Below are 18,191 nucleotides of genomic sequence, written 5' to 3'. Positions count from 1 at the left end.
ATAGGTTTGATTAATTCCTTATACTCAGTCGGCTAAAACCTACTGAGTACATGTGTATTGTACTCACCCATACTTCTGTGTCCCTTTTTGATGCAGATACTAGTCAGGGTACCTCACGTGGCATCTCATATTCTAGCAGATTATGTATTCTTATATTAGTGGTGAGTTTCCGGATTCCGATTGTCACTAGTCTATCTATAATTCTCAGTCTTTTGTATTATTCAGAGACTTATGTTGTATCTTCAGAGTCGAACCTTTTATTAGATGCCCTTTATACTTATGACACCAGGTTTTAGGATAATTTCATTGTTGTCTGTTTATTGTTTTTAACAGTGGCCTGTCTACCCTTTTGGAGTCTCATATGGTTTTATTTTTAGCCTTACACATCGGGATGAGATTTTGGATGTGTGTCATCATGACCTCAATTTTTGGGGTCGTGACACCCACCCTCACCCCACCCCAATATAACTATATAACTAAACCTCTTCTTCATCATTTAGTATCAAATATTTCGTATAAATCTCTAGAGTTGTGTTGTTTTCTTTTGAATTAAAATTATGCATGGTTCAAGAAAATAGTACTTATGGTGTCTGTTGTGAGTTCAATGATCAATGTGGATCGTTATCGTCGAAAAAAATGAATTCCTCTTGTTGTGTTACACATGAATGTTTACCTTAGTCAATAGAGGAAATTAATGCAATTTCTTTAGAAGACGAAGAGGAAGAAGTAGAATTGAAGAGGCAAAAACATGGAGAGTTGATTGATTATTATATAAAACGACATAAAGAGAGTGTGAGTTCAATGATCAATGTGGATCGTTATCGTCGAAAAAAATGAATTCCTCTTGTTGTGTTACACATGAATGTTTACCTTAGTCAATAGAGGAAATTAATGCAATTTCTTTAGAAGACGAAGAGGAAGAAGTAGAATTGAAGAGGCAAAAACATGGAGAGTTGATTGATTATTATATAAAACGACATAAAGAGAAAGAAAACGAATTAAAGAGGCGCGAAGAGTTGATTCAAAATGTGAAGGAAAAGAGAAAGAATGAAGTTTGTGTTGATGCTATTGAACACTTATATTACCTTATTCCTACGGGTAAGAGAAGAAAAATAAAAACAAAGTCGAAGTACAGAGTTTGTGCCTTGACTTCCTTGAAAAAGGAAAACAAGAAGTTGAAAATAGTTCTTAAAGAAAAGGAGCCAATTCAAGATTTCGAGTTTCCAGGAATCATAAAGGTTGAATGTTTATTGAAAAACGTACATGGGGATTTGGAAAATATCAAGAAGAGTGTGATTACCACAGATCCAATGGAGAAAGAAAGAATTCTAAAGATTGAATCTTTCTTGAAAAGGGAAAATAAGAAGTTAAAAATAGTTCGTAAAAGAAAGGAGCTAATTCAAGATTTTGGGGTTCTAGGTATCATAAAGGTTGAATCTTTTTTGAAAAATGTACGTGGGGATTTGATGAAAATTCAAGAATTGGAGAAGTAAAAAACCCCAAAGATTGAATCTTTCATGAAAAAAAAAAAATCAAGAAAATGGTTCAAAACAAAAAGCCAAACAGAGTTTCACATGCTGTTTTGCCAGAGGAATTCAAGAACAAGATTCCAGAATTAGGGGTTTCAATATCTGAAGTGTCATTAGTGATTGAGAATCAACTTTTTAGTACAGATTTAAAAGACAAACATATGCGTTTATCGATACAAGTGAAGCAAGTGCTTAATGTTGATGAATTCTTCACTCCACAAGAGAAACATATTTTGGATACAATAGACAGTTGCAATAGAAGGTCACAGATAAATTTCATTTTGGTTGAGCCATCACTTGAAGTATGCAACATTCATTTGGCTAAGTGTCCAATGAATTCATGTTGTAGTTATGTGTTGTTGAATGACTGGATGTCAGTGTGCAAAAGAAATAATCTCAAGGTTAATAGGATGGTCCAGTTATTGATACTACTTTTGCTATGCCACTTTGCATACTATGGTTGCAGGGTCAGTGATGTTTCGTAGGTGAAGATGAAGATGAATCTCCAACAGCTTCTACTCTTCATTCTTTATGGTGGGAGTTGTGTCTTGCTTTTATTTATACTTTGTATCTTTAGAAGCTCTTTTATCTGTTTAAACTAGTATCCTTGGGGGTGTTAAGTGACAAACATATGTGTTTATCGATACTAGTAAAGCAAGTGCTTAATGTTGATGAATTCTTGACTCCACAAGAGAAGCTAATTTTTGATACAAGAGACAGTTGCAACAGAAGGTCACAGATAAACTTCAATTTGGTTGATCCATCACTTGAAGTATGCAATATTCATTTGGCTAAGTGTCCAATGAATTCAAGTTGTTGTTATGTGTTGTTGAATGACTGGATGTCAGTGTCAAGAGAAATGATCTCAAGGTTAATAGGATGGTCCAGTTATTGTATTTTCGTAATGACTCGAATCTATGGATGGCAATTGTTGTGGTTCCTCCAGTTATGGTACTTCATCTCAATGAATATTCACTTTAGATTGCTTAGTCCATCTCATTATTAATTCAGTGTTAAAACAATTTGATTATAAGAATTTTTGTCAATAATGATAGGCTAAAGTTTGGACATGTCTAATTACTATAACTACATCTAGTGTAGGTGTAGTTTGACATGATTAGTACTTATAATAGCTTTCTTTTTTATACTAGTTAGTACAATTGTTCACTTGCACTACTTGTGTAAGTGATAGTGCTATAATAAACTTCTATTGTTTAACATGTTTTTAGTCTTGACTCTTTTCCTTTTTTGTTGAAAATTTTTGATTAAATATTTTCTTGTGTAGTTATAATGTTACGGCATGGATCGGGATTAAAAAATTTTCCATTTTCATCCATTAAATAATATTTAAATTTAATCACTTGAAAAGTTTCTCTGCTTAGTGTTGATGGTAGAAAAAATTGTTTTGGTACCTTGCATTTGTTTTTTGTTAGAGTGGGTAAAAAGAGCCATACTGATTGGGGAATGTTTTGGTGGTTTCGTTGTATGGACTTGGCATCCTCCCCTCATGATCTAGCTTTTGGGGTTGAGTCAGACTCAAGTATCATATTTTTACGTGGTATCAAAGTCAGGTCCATCCCTATGGGCTTACGGTATACACTCTAGTTGGGCCTGGGTATGAAAAGGGTGTTAAAGTGGGTAAAACATCTCACAGGATTGGTGGTCTCCTTATATCCACTTGGGCAATCCCCCTCGTGAGCTAGCTTTTGGAGTTGTGTTAGGCCCATGTGTTATATCTTTTCATTTTCCATATGTGTTAAATTATAGATGGATGCCATGACTAATTGTAATGATCAGAGCCATCATTAATTATGATTAAAAATAAATTCGCAAGAATTTGACTTGACTGGGTCCCACCACCCCGCCAGAGCGGGATGATTCCGCTGGGGCGTGCCACTAGAGCAAGAATAAGGCCATTAGAGAGGGAAGTCATGTGACAGAACTTAAGTCGCAAATTTTCTTATTTTCCTCACTTCTCCCAAGTGGAGGTTAGAGGTGAGGGTTTCTGCAAAATCGTCCAAAAAGGCTGCTCTTGAATGAATAAGAGAAGAGGAGGGAATCTCAACTTTTGGAAAGCTTCAACCCATGGAATTCAATCTGGTCTTGTCCGTGGAATATTTGGAACCAATAATTTCAACAGTGTTATCTCTCCTCAAATGGTTGGCGCCCAGGTAGGCTAGGATTCTCTTTTCTAAGTAGTAAACCTATACCTACAGTGTAATATAGAAGGAAAGTTAATGAGAATTCACATACTAAGTTGTGGATCATTGGTTACGAGCAGAAATCCGGTTGTGATAGGGTCAAATTCGAATGTGACCTGGGTAGAAATGTGTTGCGGTGAATTGAGAAGTTACTGATTGTGATATTTTTGTGTGCAGCTGGTTAATCTATATCGAGCATAGAATCTCGTACAGAAAAGTAAAACTAGTAGATTTTGAGGTCAGACTTGTAAGGTTTGGTAGTGTGGACATTGACTATTTTTGAAATTGTCTTAAATGTGTAATTGAGTTACTTATGATATGCCTAAACGTGTACGGATAAGGGTAACGGGTTAGTCCTTATATAAATAAGCACTTGCTGGCCTATTTTTGTGATGAACTTGTTTTTGGTAATATAATTATTATGAATAATGAATGTAATTATGAATATGGTATGTTTGTATCGAGTGTCACGTTCCGACACGTATATGAATTGGGTGTCATGTTTTGACATGTATTTGGATTGGGTGTCATATTTCGACACATTCTTGAATCGGGTGTCAATTTCTGACACAAATATGATGAATTGGGTTCCTGAGTGGGCCAAGTATGTGTGTGTGGATGGTCCCAGGAGAGGACCCGATGATATATGTATTTTCATGTAATAATAAGTTTTGTGGTAGATGACCCATGTACTAAGAACTATAAATAAACTCTTGAATTGTGGTCTGCTAGATATAGAGAATTATGATCATCAATACACTTATTGGTGAGTAAGAGTATGGGTCCTTATAGGCCTGGATGTGATTTATATGGTCTAATCGTATTCTATATCGCTTATACACTTAGATTAGTAGTTGAGGTTTCTAGTTGCCAGAGAGTATTACCATTGTGATTTTCATGAATAACCGAGGTAGGGATAATGGCTATCTAGAACTTAAGTGAGTTGGAGAGTGTGGTTATGAGACGGATATGCCTTATGTTGTGAGACAATTATACCAACTAGTGAGGGTTGGGAGAAATTATTGAACGGTTAAGGTTGCTAGTTGGTGACTATTGAGGTGATAGAATAACAGTAAGGTGGGTACCTAACCCACAAGTTTAAGTTATGACTAGGGTGGTAGTGGAACCGTGTTGTTTAGGGTGGTGAATACCCTAAGGGTGAGAATAAGGAGTGTACTTATTGGGCTGGGTGACTAAATTGAGGAAGTTCAGGTAGATATCTCTTATTTCTCTGTTCATATATTATGTAGTGGGTATCAGATTGAACGATTATGCCTACCAGTATGTGTCGTTTGTACTGATACTACTTTTTCTATGCCACTTGGCATAGCTTGTTTGCAGGGTCAGTTATGTCTCTTAGGTGAAGACGAAAGCGATCCTCCAATAGCTTCTATTTTTCCTTTATCTTGGTGGAAGCTGGGTCATTGGTCTTTTATTTTATTTCTACTCTTTGTAGCTCTTGTACCTGTTTAGACTAGTATCCTTGGGGGATTTTATATAATTGTATAAGCTCATCTTTAATAGAGTTTTCTTTAGAAATTTTGGTTTAATTATTCAAGTTTGTTTTAAATTCTACAACTGTTCTTATAGAAGGGGTTAAGGGTTCTCCTACTTATGGTGTATAGTGGGTGCCTGTATGGCCCGGTGGGTTGGATCGTGATAATTTGGTATTAGATCCTAGGTTACCGGTCTCCCAGTACAAGAGCGAGTGTGGAATAGACTCCTACGGATTGGTGTGTTGACGTCTACATCTAATCATCAGAATGCTATGAAGCATTTTAGGAACTAGTTCCATTCCTTCTCTCTTATTCGTGCGGTCTGTCGCTTGTGGTATGGGTTGAGTCCAATTGGTATCTCTGGATTCCAATTAGTATCTCAACGAGGTAAGCTGAATGCTGTTGTCATGGCTGAAGGAACATAAGAAAGGAAATTGGAACCAAGAAGGTTCTAATTGGTATCTTGCCTTAGAGGCGATGAGAGTGCATATATGATCAATTAATGATCATCTATGGAGCGAACTAAATTACTTTACTTGCTTGAGTTATGGAGTTGAACATTTGATTATATGCATAGTGACTCCTGATTTAAAGTGTGAAATGCCCTTGCTTGTGTGTTAAATTTGTGTGGTATATGTTTTCTAATAAATTATATGAACTAGATGTCAAGGAGGAGTCATAACTGTATTATGTGCTTTGAATTGTGTAAGACCCAAGACTATTAAGGGATGAGTCCTAATGTGTTGAATGATATACTCATGTGAGGGAATGCGATCTGTAAATGATGCATGGACTTAACCCGTGGGGACTGTGGAGAAACTCTAATTTCGGGGAAGTCGGAATTTTGTTTGAAATCAGATAAGAAAAAGATCTAGTGTTGTACACTGGTCTAATGGTGGTCACGAAAGATCCTCAGCATATTTCATAACTGAGCTAAAACAAGGTATTGCTGAATTATGTCTATTTGATATAATGGATTGAACCAGTGGCTTGAGTTAATGAGAATTTGATGTCACAAGTTGGTTTAAATGATGCCTTGTTTATCTTGTTGTCCTTGGTTTTAAGGGGAGAGATAATCCCCTATATATAGTGGTGGGTTTGACTTTGGGACAGGCCACGTCAAAATTCTCGTGGAAAAAGGAGTTAGAGGGGTTGAGTTTAACCTTGAGAGTCTAAGGGGGAATAGAGGGCAGGAAGAATGCCTAAGAGAATTCTCTGAAGCTACTGTCTCGGTGAATCCCGCACCAGAGGGCATACCTGGCCAGAGTGGACCCGCCAGAGCAGGAATTATCCAGCCAGAGTGGGATCTCGCGAGACAGAATACTCAGAAAGAGGTTCCTTGTTTTTGGCATTGATCTTTTAAGCGCAATGGTTAGCTCTAAGGTTGTGTAGTGATCGACTAAGACCGAATAGCCATAAAACGGTAGTGATAATATGTATGGAGATGTGAAGGAACTAAAAAGCATTCAGTGCTTACAAATTTAAGGGAAATAGTAAAGGAAAGAGATAAATTGTTTGTTCCTTACCCAAACGGGACAACCTAATCAAATAATAAATCCTAACGGGGGCGAGGGGGAGTGTCGACATCTAAATCTAGGTCCTCCGGGGGGTACTCTCCTGCCGAGGCCTCATTCAGGAAGGGGAAATTGCGAAAATCATCAGGTTCCAACCTGGGCAATTCCCTTTGGGGAGCGACACTAGAGAAGATGACGTTGATAGTCTTCCACATCTTCATCATGAGGCGGTCCCTCTCTATGCTCTTCCTCCTCTCCCACCGCAGCTGACGACGAAGCATCTCCACCTCCATGACAGTAGCTGGTGGAACTGGAGCAGGGGTCTGGGCAAAGTGGCCTCCTAGTATCCTATGAACTGTGGCTAAGTCCTCCTCCAAGAGAGGGTCAACTGGTGGCTGTGACTGAGTGAGAGGGGCATCATCCTCGTACTCGTCATCGTCCTCTACTACTGCTGACCGACTGCTCTCGACCCCATCAGTCCTCCCCTTCTTTGGTATCCTAGAGGAGGCACTATGAATGAATGGATACCTATTTCAAATAGTACATTCGACTTAGTCCTTCAGACGAGTAAACTATGCAAAACTACAAATGTCAAAATGTTCGGAAGAACTTGCATCACTGACTATGACATCCTGATTGTGTATGCAACAGATTACAGTTATCACTTACATGATACTCATTGGGTCACTTTGAAGTGTAGAAGGAAGAGGATCACAGAAAAGCTTCGGATCTCCAGGAAAAGAACCTATACAAAACAGTTAAAGAATTAACATAAGGATGCAGCAAAAAACTTGATAGAAGGACATGTTTCTTCTAGTATTTGGATCACTTCTTGAATTAGTAGAAGAAGGTGTTGAAGTATCAAAAGGAGCAAATTTGGTGATAGCAGGCTGCATCAACTGGTGACATAGTGGATGGACAAAAGGCGCGGAGCGAGAAGCAGCACGTGTAGATGAGATCTTTCCAGATTTGGAGATGACATGTACAGTACAGAAATCAGGAGCCCCTTTTGACACACCTCCTGGTATGTCTTCTTGCTTTAAATCTGCAATGTAGAAAGATCCACAGATTCAAAGCCAAGTTTGTAGCATACATATGCATTAATATCGACATATTCCTATGGTGAGTCTAGAAAGATTGTAATATTCGAGGGTCTTAAATTGAAAAGACATATCTATTCGTGAAAGAGTATGACTTTTCATAAGGAAAATCTGCAGTATACTAGGCTTTGTTGGATACTATGTACAGAGTCATACCTGAGAGACCGCCTCTCGTTGAAGCACCAACAATCAATACCTCTACTCCTGTTCGATTCACATATTCAACGATTGCCTTGGCTACATCCGTGTCATCTAACACAACATCATAACATTGTATCTGTTTTTTAAGTATTAGAAGAACCAAAGTTAGAACTGCGAAAGCTGAAAGGAAATAATTAGCAGGACTTGAAAAATTTTATGAAATGTTTATTATACTTTTCACATAGTTATAGACGAATTCATCAAAGGTTTTGAGTTACTAACATCTTTCCGTGTACAAAATACTCGAAAAGGAAGAAACAAATCCTTTGTCTGCGGATCCAATTGAATATTTTCCGATCCACCTTCATTAGAATTCTGGTTTGTTTCTGAAATGTAAAATGTACACAGTTAATTATGCAATTATGTGATTTTACGCTAATTAGAACAACATTATGAAGTAGAAAAATCTCTCAAAAATCAGATTTGGATTAACCATTTCAGCACAAACAAATAACTAGCTTAACTTTTGGTATGCCAATATCATTAGTCAAGTAAGATACAGCTCTAACACAAGGAAATCAAACAAAAAAAAGATTGATACAAGTCTAATAAGTTTTGACATGTGAAGTACCGATGGATGTGGCCTACTAGTTGATAAAGTAGGATTAAAACAAGGGGAGGCCAGGGTTCCAGCCCCGAAGGAAACAAAAAATGATTTCTTTCCATTTGCCTAAGCAACAATTAACTCTTAACTTTGTTCCAACCAATGCCATGAACTCCTATCTCTAAGACAAGCAAATTAGACAAAATGATTGATATTTGTCCAATAAGCTTTCGACATGTGAATGTATCCATGGTTGTGGCCTACTAGTTAATGAAGTAAGATGAAGTCCAAGGGAGAAGAGTGTTCAAATCTCGTCAGAGACAAAAAACACTAATTGATTTCATTTCATCTACCTACGTCTTGATGGACAAAGTTATCCAGTATGCAATCACGTTTTGTTAGTTTTGACGTTGCAAATATGCTTGCTACAATAACTAGCATAGATTTGACTAACATGTAAATCATTCATCGCGCTTAAATTTTTGCACCTTTAAGCTACAACATCAAAAACTTATCCAGCATCAACAACATTTTCAGCACAACTTGAAGTTGATTCCTGCGTCTATTTATGCTAGACATCATGGGAGCCCAAAATATGTATAACCTACTTAATATTTTCATTTTGAATTGTACAAGTGACCATTCTACAACATCAATATACACAAACAAATACCATAACTATATATCTAGTACCCGTGATGACGGGAGGGAAGATATATTCAATGAAATAGTCCTTAATATCTTCATTTTGATTTGTACAAGTGACCATTCTACAACATAAACATGCATAAGCAAATACCATAACTATCTGGTACTCGTGTTAATGGAAGGTAGCACGTATTCAATCAAAACATACACATTCTACAACATCAACATGCACAAACAAATACCATAACTATTTGGTACTCGTGCGGATGAGAGGTAACACGTATTCAATCGAATAGTCTGCCTAACCATACACATTCTACAACGTCAACATGCACAAACAAATACCACCACTACCAAGTGCCCGTGCTGATGGGAGGTAACATGTATTCAATCAAATAGTCCGCCTAAACATACACATTCTACAACATCAACATGCACAAATGTATACCATAACTATCTGGTACCCATGCTGATGAGAGGTAATTTGTATTCAATGAAATACTCCGCCTAAACATACACATTCTACTTATTTTGATTTGTAAAAGTGGTCATTCTACAACATGAACATGCACAAACAAATTCCAAAGTCACCCGATACCTGTATTTGTAGGAGGTAGCAGGTATTTCATGGGATAGTCGAGGTCCATGCAAGCTGGTGGTCGGACATCACTGTTATTAAAATAACATAACATGCAGAAACAAACAAATACAAGAGAGAAAGATTAGAAGAATTACTTGTAGAAGGGGATTGAGAGGAATTGGAAGATTGTTTAAGTTTGACATGGATCAAAAGAACAGTTTGTCCTCTGGCTAATAGATGATCAACAGTCCATTTCAAAGCACTTTGGCTTCCTCTATCTTTATCTATTGACACTGCTATTAATTTATTTGGTAGTGGCATTCTTTCTCCATTCATATTTGGTGGTGAAGGCCCCATTTTTTCACTTACAAGAATTTTACTCCCAAAAAATTCATATGTTTTTAAGAATTGTCCAATTCTAACACATTTGTCTCTTTTTTTGTTTGAAATCTAATAAATTGTTGTTGTGGCTTTTTGTTTCTAATTCTATGTTCAACCCATTGTAGGATGTATTGATTCTTGAAAATTTATGATGACAAAATCATAGAATTGAAAATCTCCAAAAAAGGTGACAGTTTAATTTGATATGTTCTTTAATTCACCATAGAGAAGAAAGATATGATTTTTAGTGATAAACCGTTTTAGAGAATTTGAGGGGAGCTCCATCTTTGGTGGATACTTAATTGGTTTTGTGTAATAGTAACCACTGTTAGTATTAATTATTATAATAAACTTCTAGTTTCAACTATAATTCCAATAGTTCTTCTAATATTTGAGCAATATATTTAATATTTAATTAATTCAAATATGAATTTATTATCCCTTTGCTTGTGAATTTCATAAATTTAATAAAATTATTTGTTGTTCCACCATTTGATTATCACATGTGTTTTATTAAATATTGTTTTATTAATTCATATATTTGAAGGTAATAAAATTTTATAAAATAATCAAAATACAATATTTTTCTTTTAATAGAAGAACCAAAATAATTAATTGAGACCAAAATCAAGAAAATTTACCAATAAGTGAGGAATAGAAATGCTATTATCCTATAAAAAAAATTAAATTATATATGCTACACTCTGTTTGGATCATTGTTACTCATTGTTTCATAATGTACTAAAATGTGTTATGTTATATATTGTATTGTACAAATTTATAGATATAATGTTTTGATAGATTGTATCGTGTGTTGTTGTTTAATAACATTTTTATTATTCGATATCGTTCTGTATTGTACTTGATAAATTTATTAAAATGTCCTAAACTATTGTAATTATTAATCAAATTAATTTAACACGACTTCTTTCTGCTAACTTGTCACACATTACGCCTTGTAAATATATTAAGTTATTGAACGACTTTTCATTATAAAAATTTATTTAGCTACAATTAAACTTGAGTGATAATTAATCCAATCATCTTGCATGTCTGCAAAACATGAATTTTATTTATTTACAATAAATATCGCCCGACCTGAAATAATCACATAAATTTTAAAGGTTAGAATAGATAAGTACACAGAGTGGTTAATTATTTATTGTAATCTGAAATAATCCCAGAAATTTTATTTATTTACAATAAATAATTAATCACTCTTTGAACTTATCTATTCCGACCTTTAAGGATTATTTCAAATTACTTCACTCTATATAAGATGTTGAATAATTTCATGGGATATCTATCACCAGATAACTCTATCCATCAAACTAGAACAAATAATAATAAATCGCCAATGCAAAGTATACTTTTAATAGTTTTATTTGTTAAGAAAAAGGTTACTTGAGTTTGCCTAATTATTATACAAAATGCTTTATTTGTTTTCTAATTTGTAGTAATATATATTCTGTGATATTTAGGCAAGATGAAGCTGTGATTTTTTTGGTTACAAATCAGAGATAGTGGTGTGATATATTGTTATGTTATTAATTTGTGTAATGTTGAAGACCTTTTCATTATAGAATGTAGTTTAATGAATATGTACCATTGAAACATGAATTTAATTTATATACAAAAAATATCGTCTAATTTCGAAATAATCTATGCATTGGATTGTATAACAAGGATTACATTGAAATTCTATCTTTTCATTCTTTGAATTTATCTATTCCTTCAATCTTTAAGGATTGTTCCAGATTACTTCAATTAACGATAATTACATGGACAATTAAATTATTTTTGATAAATATTTATTTTTTTGATTTAATGTCACGATCCAATTTCGGGTGTGATGACACCTGTCCTTTCCCACCGGACAAGTCAGCCTAAATCCCAACAATTCTATAAATAAAGAGGAAACAGTCGAAATAGGTAAATAATAATCAAAAACGGAAGTCTGTCAACTTAAAATTACCCCTAAATATTGGTTGTCACATGTACAAGCCGCTAAAGAAAGTAAAATTGAAATCAAAGTACAAGTCTCATTATGTCTTCAACTCTCAAACAGAGTAAAACATAAAAATACAGGAAGTATGAGAGTTCGCTGGATATTAATGGCTACCTCTCTCAACTCCCAGAAGCCTCAAATAATCAAGAAAAGAACAGTGATCAAAGTCCAGGCACGGAACCTACACAAGTGTAGAAGCAAGGGTGAGTACCAAACAACGCGGTACCCAACAAGCTAACTAGAAAAACTAAGTAATTCTAAAAGAATACACGAACTCCGTTTCCAATCCAACCGAACCTCCAGACTACAACCTGCACAGAAATCAGTCCAACCTAACAGTTCATACTACACAATTCAATAAGATATCGATCACAGCTCAATATCACAAGATGTATCATACAAGTACTCACAAGTCACAAACAAACATCAAATTATCAACACAGATATGCAGAATATGTATATGCACATTTAATGATCATGCATGTGTGCAATTGCCGGCAAAGACCTCGGCATGATAAACTTTGATCGAAAATGACCTTAGCCTCATAATCTCTGACTGATAGTGACCTCAGTCCCACAACCTCGATGGAAATAACCTCGGCAATGTAATCTCTGACGAAAGTGACCTCAGTCCCACAACCTCGTCGGAAATGACTTCGACCATATGATCTCGCCGGAAATGATCTCGGAAATGTAATCTCACCGAAAATGACCTTGGCAATGTAATCTCGCCAAAAATGGCCTCGACAATGTAATCTCACTGAAAATGACCTCGGCGCATCAATCTCTCACCAGAAATGACCTTGACAATATAATCTCACCGAAAATGACCTCGGTCTCACAATCATATACCTCTCATCACAGTGTTTCAGAACCAATGCAACAATATGCTCACATAAGTAATGAGGAATAATCAATTCACCCAAATCACATTCACAATTAGACTACCAAGTATTTCATCAAATACACATAGATATTTAGATTACATCATGTAAGTTTCAATACTCACCAATATCACACATCATATTTTATTAACCCCATCGATTCATTTTTAGATTAATTCATATCACAATTAAACTCGTAACCTCATCCCCATTACACCCCAACACATATACAATGGGATATTCAGAAATTCGAAGAGATTTACGGAGTTTTAAGAGTCCACTTGCCTTAGCCAAGATGCAATCAATCAATCCACGCGTGCCTTGCCCTTCCGATTATACTCCAAATCTCCACAATCTATTCAAGTATTGATTCACAATCAGAAACTAACTCCAACGATTCTAAGAACGTGAAATTCGGTGAAAAAGGGGTCAAAGGCTCAAAATTTAACTTCACAAAATAGGGGTTTAAATTCGGAAATTTTTGGATGAAATTGTTCCTCTTAGTCTTAGGAACCCAACAGCGAAAACCGTTTAAAAAACCCAGCCCAAATCAAGTTACAATCAATGATTTAAGATTTTTTTTCAAGTTCTTGAAAAAAAGGCTATTTTCACCCATTCAAATCCCTAAATACATGTTAGAATCATAATTAATCAATGGGAAATGACGAAGTAGGGTCAAAATAACTTACCCAATGAAATCCCACGATAACTCCTTCTCCAAATCACCACAACCGAGCTCCAAAGTTCAAAAATAGAGAAAATAGCTTAAACCTCGGCCAAAACCCCTCTCAGATGTTGCTTAAGCGACAGGGGTTTGCTTAAGCGGACCATTGCTTTTGCGGGATTTGGGTTGCCTTTGCGACCTCTGCCCCTTCGCTACAGCGACCACTTTGGTTGCTTTTGCGATCCTTCACAAAACCAAGACCTTCGCTTTTGCGACAGGGGGTTCGATTAAGTGGAGGTTGCTTTTGCGATACCCTCTTCGCTTAAGCGAAGGCACTAGAACCAGCAACTCTTTCAAGTCTCAAAGTTTCCGATTTGATCCTCGGGATTCGTTTGGGATCCTGTATATTCAAAACATATATGTATCCCAACTAAACTCGACATTTTAAATTCATCGGATCCATCAAAATTCAATTTCGAGGCCTCTTTGACCTGAAAACCAAAGTCGTAACTAACCCAATATTATGCCTCAAAAGACCAAAACGCCCTAGGAGCTTCCAAAAATTATATAGGAACTCTCCGTAGGCCTAAAATCACCGTCCAAAGCCAACTGAGTTGTTGGAATTCAATTTCAAGTATCCGATCCCCAAATATTGACCAAAGTCAAATCTATGGAAAAAAACTCAACTATTTCCATCTTAACCCCTCAAATCCATGATATGACCCCAAATGCGATTTCGTCAACTCTCCTAGATCAATTTCAACATTTCAAAACTGATAAAATCGATAGAATTCCATTCTAAGACTCAAAACTCCGAACGACTTGACATACCACTTTTGAGTCATTGTAAATCTTTAAAACTCAAAATTATTATAATAAACTTCTAGTTTCAACTATAATTCCAATAGTTCTTCTAATATTTGAGCAATATATTTAATATTTAATTAATTCAAATATGAATTTATTATCCCTTTGCTTGTGAATTTCATAAATTTAATAAAATTATTTGTTGTTCCACCATTTGATTATCACATGTGTTTTATTAAATATTGTTTTATTAATTCATATATTTGAGGGTAATAAAATTTTATAAAATAATCAAAATACAATATTTTTCTTTTAATAGAAGAACCAAAATAATTAATTGAGACCAAAATCAAGAGAATTTACCAATAAGTGAGGAATAGAAATGCTATTATCCTATAAAAAAAATTAAATTATATATGCTACACTCTGTTTGGATCATTGTTACTCATTGTTTCATAATGTACTAAAATGTGTTATGTTATATATTGTATTGTACAAATTTATAGATATAATGTTTTGATAAATTGTATCGTGTGCTGTTGTTTAATAACATTTTTATTATTCGATATTGTTCTGTATTGTAATTGATAAATTTACTAAAATGTCCTAAACTATTGTAATTATTAATCAAATTAATTTAAGACGACTTCTTTCTGCTAACTTGTCACACATTACGCCTTGTAAATATATTTAGTTATTGAACGACTTTTCATTATAAATATTTATTTAGCTACAATTAAACTTGAGTGATAATTAATCCAATCATCTTGCATGTCTGCAAAACATGAATTTTATTTATTTACAATAAATATCGTCCGACCTGAAATAATCACATGAATTTTAAAGGTTAGAATAGATAAGTACACAGAGTGGTTAATTAATTATTGTAATCTGAAATAATCCCAGAAATTTTATTTATTTACAATAAATAATTAATCACTCTTTGAACTTATCTATTCCGACCTTTAAGGATTATTTCAAATTACTTCACTCTATATAAGATGTTGAATAATTTCATGGGATATCTATCACCAGATAACTCTATCCATCAAACTAGAACAAATAATAATAAATCGCCAATGCAAAGTATACTTTTAATAGTTTTATTTGTTAAGAAAAAGGTTACTTGAGTTTGCCTAATTATTATACAAAATGCTTTATTTGTTTTCTAATTTGTAGTAATATATATTCTGTGATATTTAGGCAAGATGAAGCTGTGATTTTTTTGGTTACAAATCAGAGATAGTGGTGTGATATATTGTTATGTTATTAATTTGTGTAAAGTTGAAGACCTTTTCATTATAGAATATAGTTTAATGAATATGTACCTTTGAAACATGAATTTAATTTATATACAAAAAATATCGTCTAATTTAGAAATAATTTATGCATTGGATTGTATAACAAGGATTACATTGAAATTCTATCTTTTCATTCTTTGAATTTATCTATTCCTTCAATCTTTAAGGATTGTTCCAGATTACTTCAATTAACGATAATTACATGGATAATTAAATTATTTTTGATAAATATTTAATTTTTTGATTTAATGTCACGATCCGATTTCGGGTGTGATGACACATGTCCTTTTCCACCAGACAAGTCAGCCTAAATCCCAACAATTATATAAATAAAGAGGAAACAGTCGAAATAGGTAAATAATAATAAAAAATGGAAGTCTGTCAACTTAAAATTACCCCTAAATATTGGTTGTCACATGTACAAGCCGCTAAAGAAAATAAAACTGAAATCAACGTACAAGTCTCATTATGTCTTCAACGCTCAAACAGAGTAAAGCATAAAGATACAGGAAGTATGAGAGTTCGCTGGATATTAATGGCTACCTCTCTCAACTCCCATAAGCCTTGAATGAGCAAGAAAAGAGACAGTGATCAAAGTCCAGGGACGGAATCTACACAAGTATAGAAGCAAGGGTGAGTACCAAACAACACGGTACCTAGTAAGCTAACTAGAAAAAACTAAGTAATTCTAAAAGAATACACGTACTCCGTTTCCAACCAAACCGAACCTCCAGACTAACACCTGTACAGAAATCAACCCAACTTAATAGTTCATACTACACAGTTCAATAAGATACCGATCACAACTCAATATCACAAGATGTATCATACAAATACTCACAAGTCACAAACAAGCATCAAACTGTCAACATAGATATGCAGAATATGTATATGCACATTTAATGATCATGCATGTGTGTAATTGCTGGCAAAGACCTCGGCATGATAAACTCTGATCGAAAATGAACTCAGCCTCATAATCTCTGACTGATAGTGACCTCGGTCCCACAACCTCACTGAAAATGACCTTAGCAATGTAATCTCTGACCGAAAGTGACCTCGGTCCAACAACCTCACCGGAAATGACCTCAGCCATATGATCTCATCAAAAATGACCTCGAAAATATAATCTCATCGGAAATGACCTCGACAATATAATCTGGCTGAAAATGACCTTGATAATGTAATCTCACTGAAAATGACCTCGGCACATCAATCTCTCATCGAAAATGACCTCAGCAATATAATCTCACCGGAAATGACCTCGGCCATATCATATCTCTAAACAAAAATGACCTCAGTCTCACAATCATATACCTCTCATCACAGTGTTTCAAAACTAATGCAACTGCATGCTGACACAAGTAATGAGGAATAATTATTTCACCCAAACCTCAATCACAATTACACTATCAAGTATTTCATCAAATACACATAGATATTTTGATTACAGCATGTAAGTTTCAATACTCAAAAATATCACACATCATCTTTTATTAACCTCATCAATTCATTTTTAGATTAATTCATATCACAATTAAACTCGTAACCTTATCCCCATTAAGCCCCAACACATATACAACGAGATATTCTAGAATTCTAAGTGATTCACGAAGTTTAAGAGTCCACATGCCTTAGCCAAAATGCGATCAATCAATGCACGTGTGCCTTATGCTTCCGATTATACTCTGAATTTCCACAATCTATTTAAGTATTGATTCACAATCATAAACTAACTCCAATGATTTTAAGAACGTGAAATTCGGCGAACAAAAAGGTCAGAGGGTCAAAATTTGACTTCATAAAATAGGGGTTTAAATTCGAAAATTTTTGGATGAAATTATTCATCTTAGTATTAGGAACTCAACAGCAAAAACTGTTTCAAAAACCAAGTCCAAATCAAGTCACAATCAATGATTTAAGATTTTTCTTAAGTTCTTGAAAAAGGGCTATTTTCACCTATTAAAATCCCCAAATACATGTTAGAATCATCAACTAATCAATAGAAAATGATGAAGTAGGGTAAAAATAACTTACCCAATAAAATCCCACGTAAATTCCTTCTCCAAATCGCCAAACCCGAGCTCCAAAGTTCAAAACTGGAGAAAATAGCTTAAACCTCAGCCAAAACCCTTCTCAGATGTTGCTTAATCAACAGGGGTTCGCTTAAGTGGACCATCACTTTTGCGGGATTTGGGTCTCCTTCCCGAGCCCTGCCCCTTGGCGATAGTGGCCACTTTAGTCGCTTTTACAACCCTTCACAAAACCCGGACCTTCGCTTTTGCGACACCCTTTTCGCTTAAGCGAAGGCACAAGAATCAGCGACTCTTTCA

Source organism: Solanum dulcamara, chromosome 5, assembly GCF_947179165.1.
Source record: "Solanum dulcamara chromosome 5, daSolDulc1.2, whole genome shotgun sequence".
Taxonomy (NCBI): domain Eukaryota; kingdom Viridiplantae; phylum Streptophyta; class Magnoliopsida; order Solanales; family Solanaceae; genus Solanum; species Solanum dulcamara.
The sequence above is the reverse complement of the archived record's forward strand: the minus strand, read 5'-3'. Positions refer to the sequence as shown.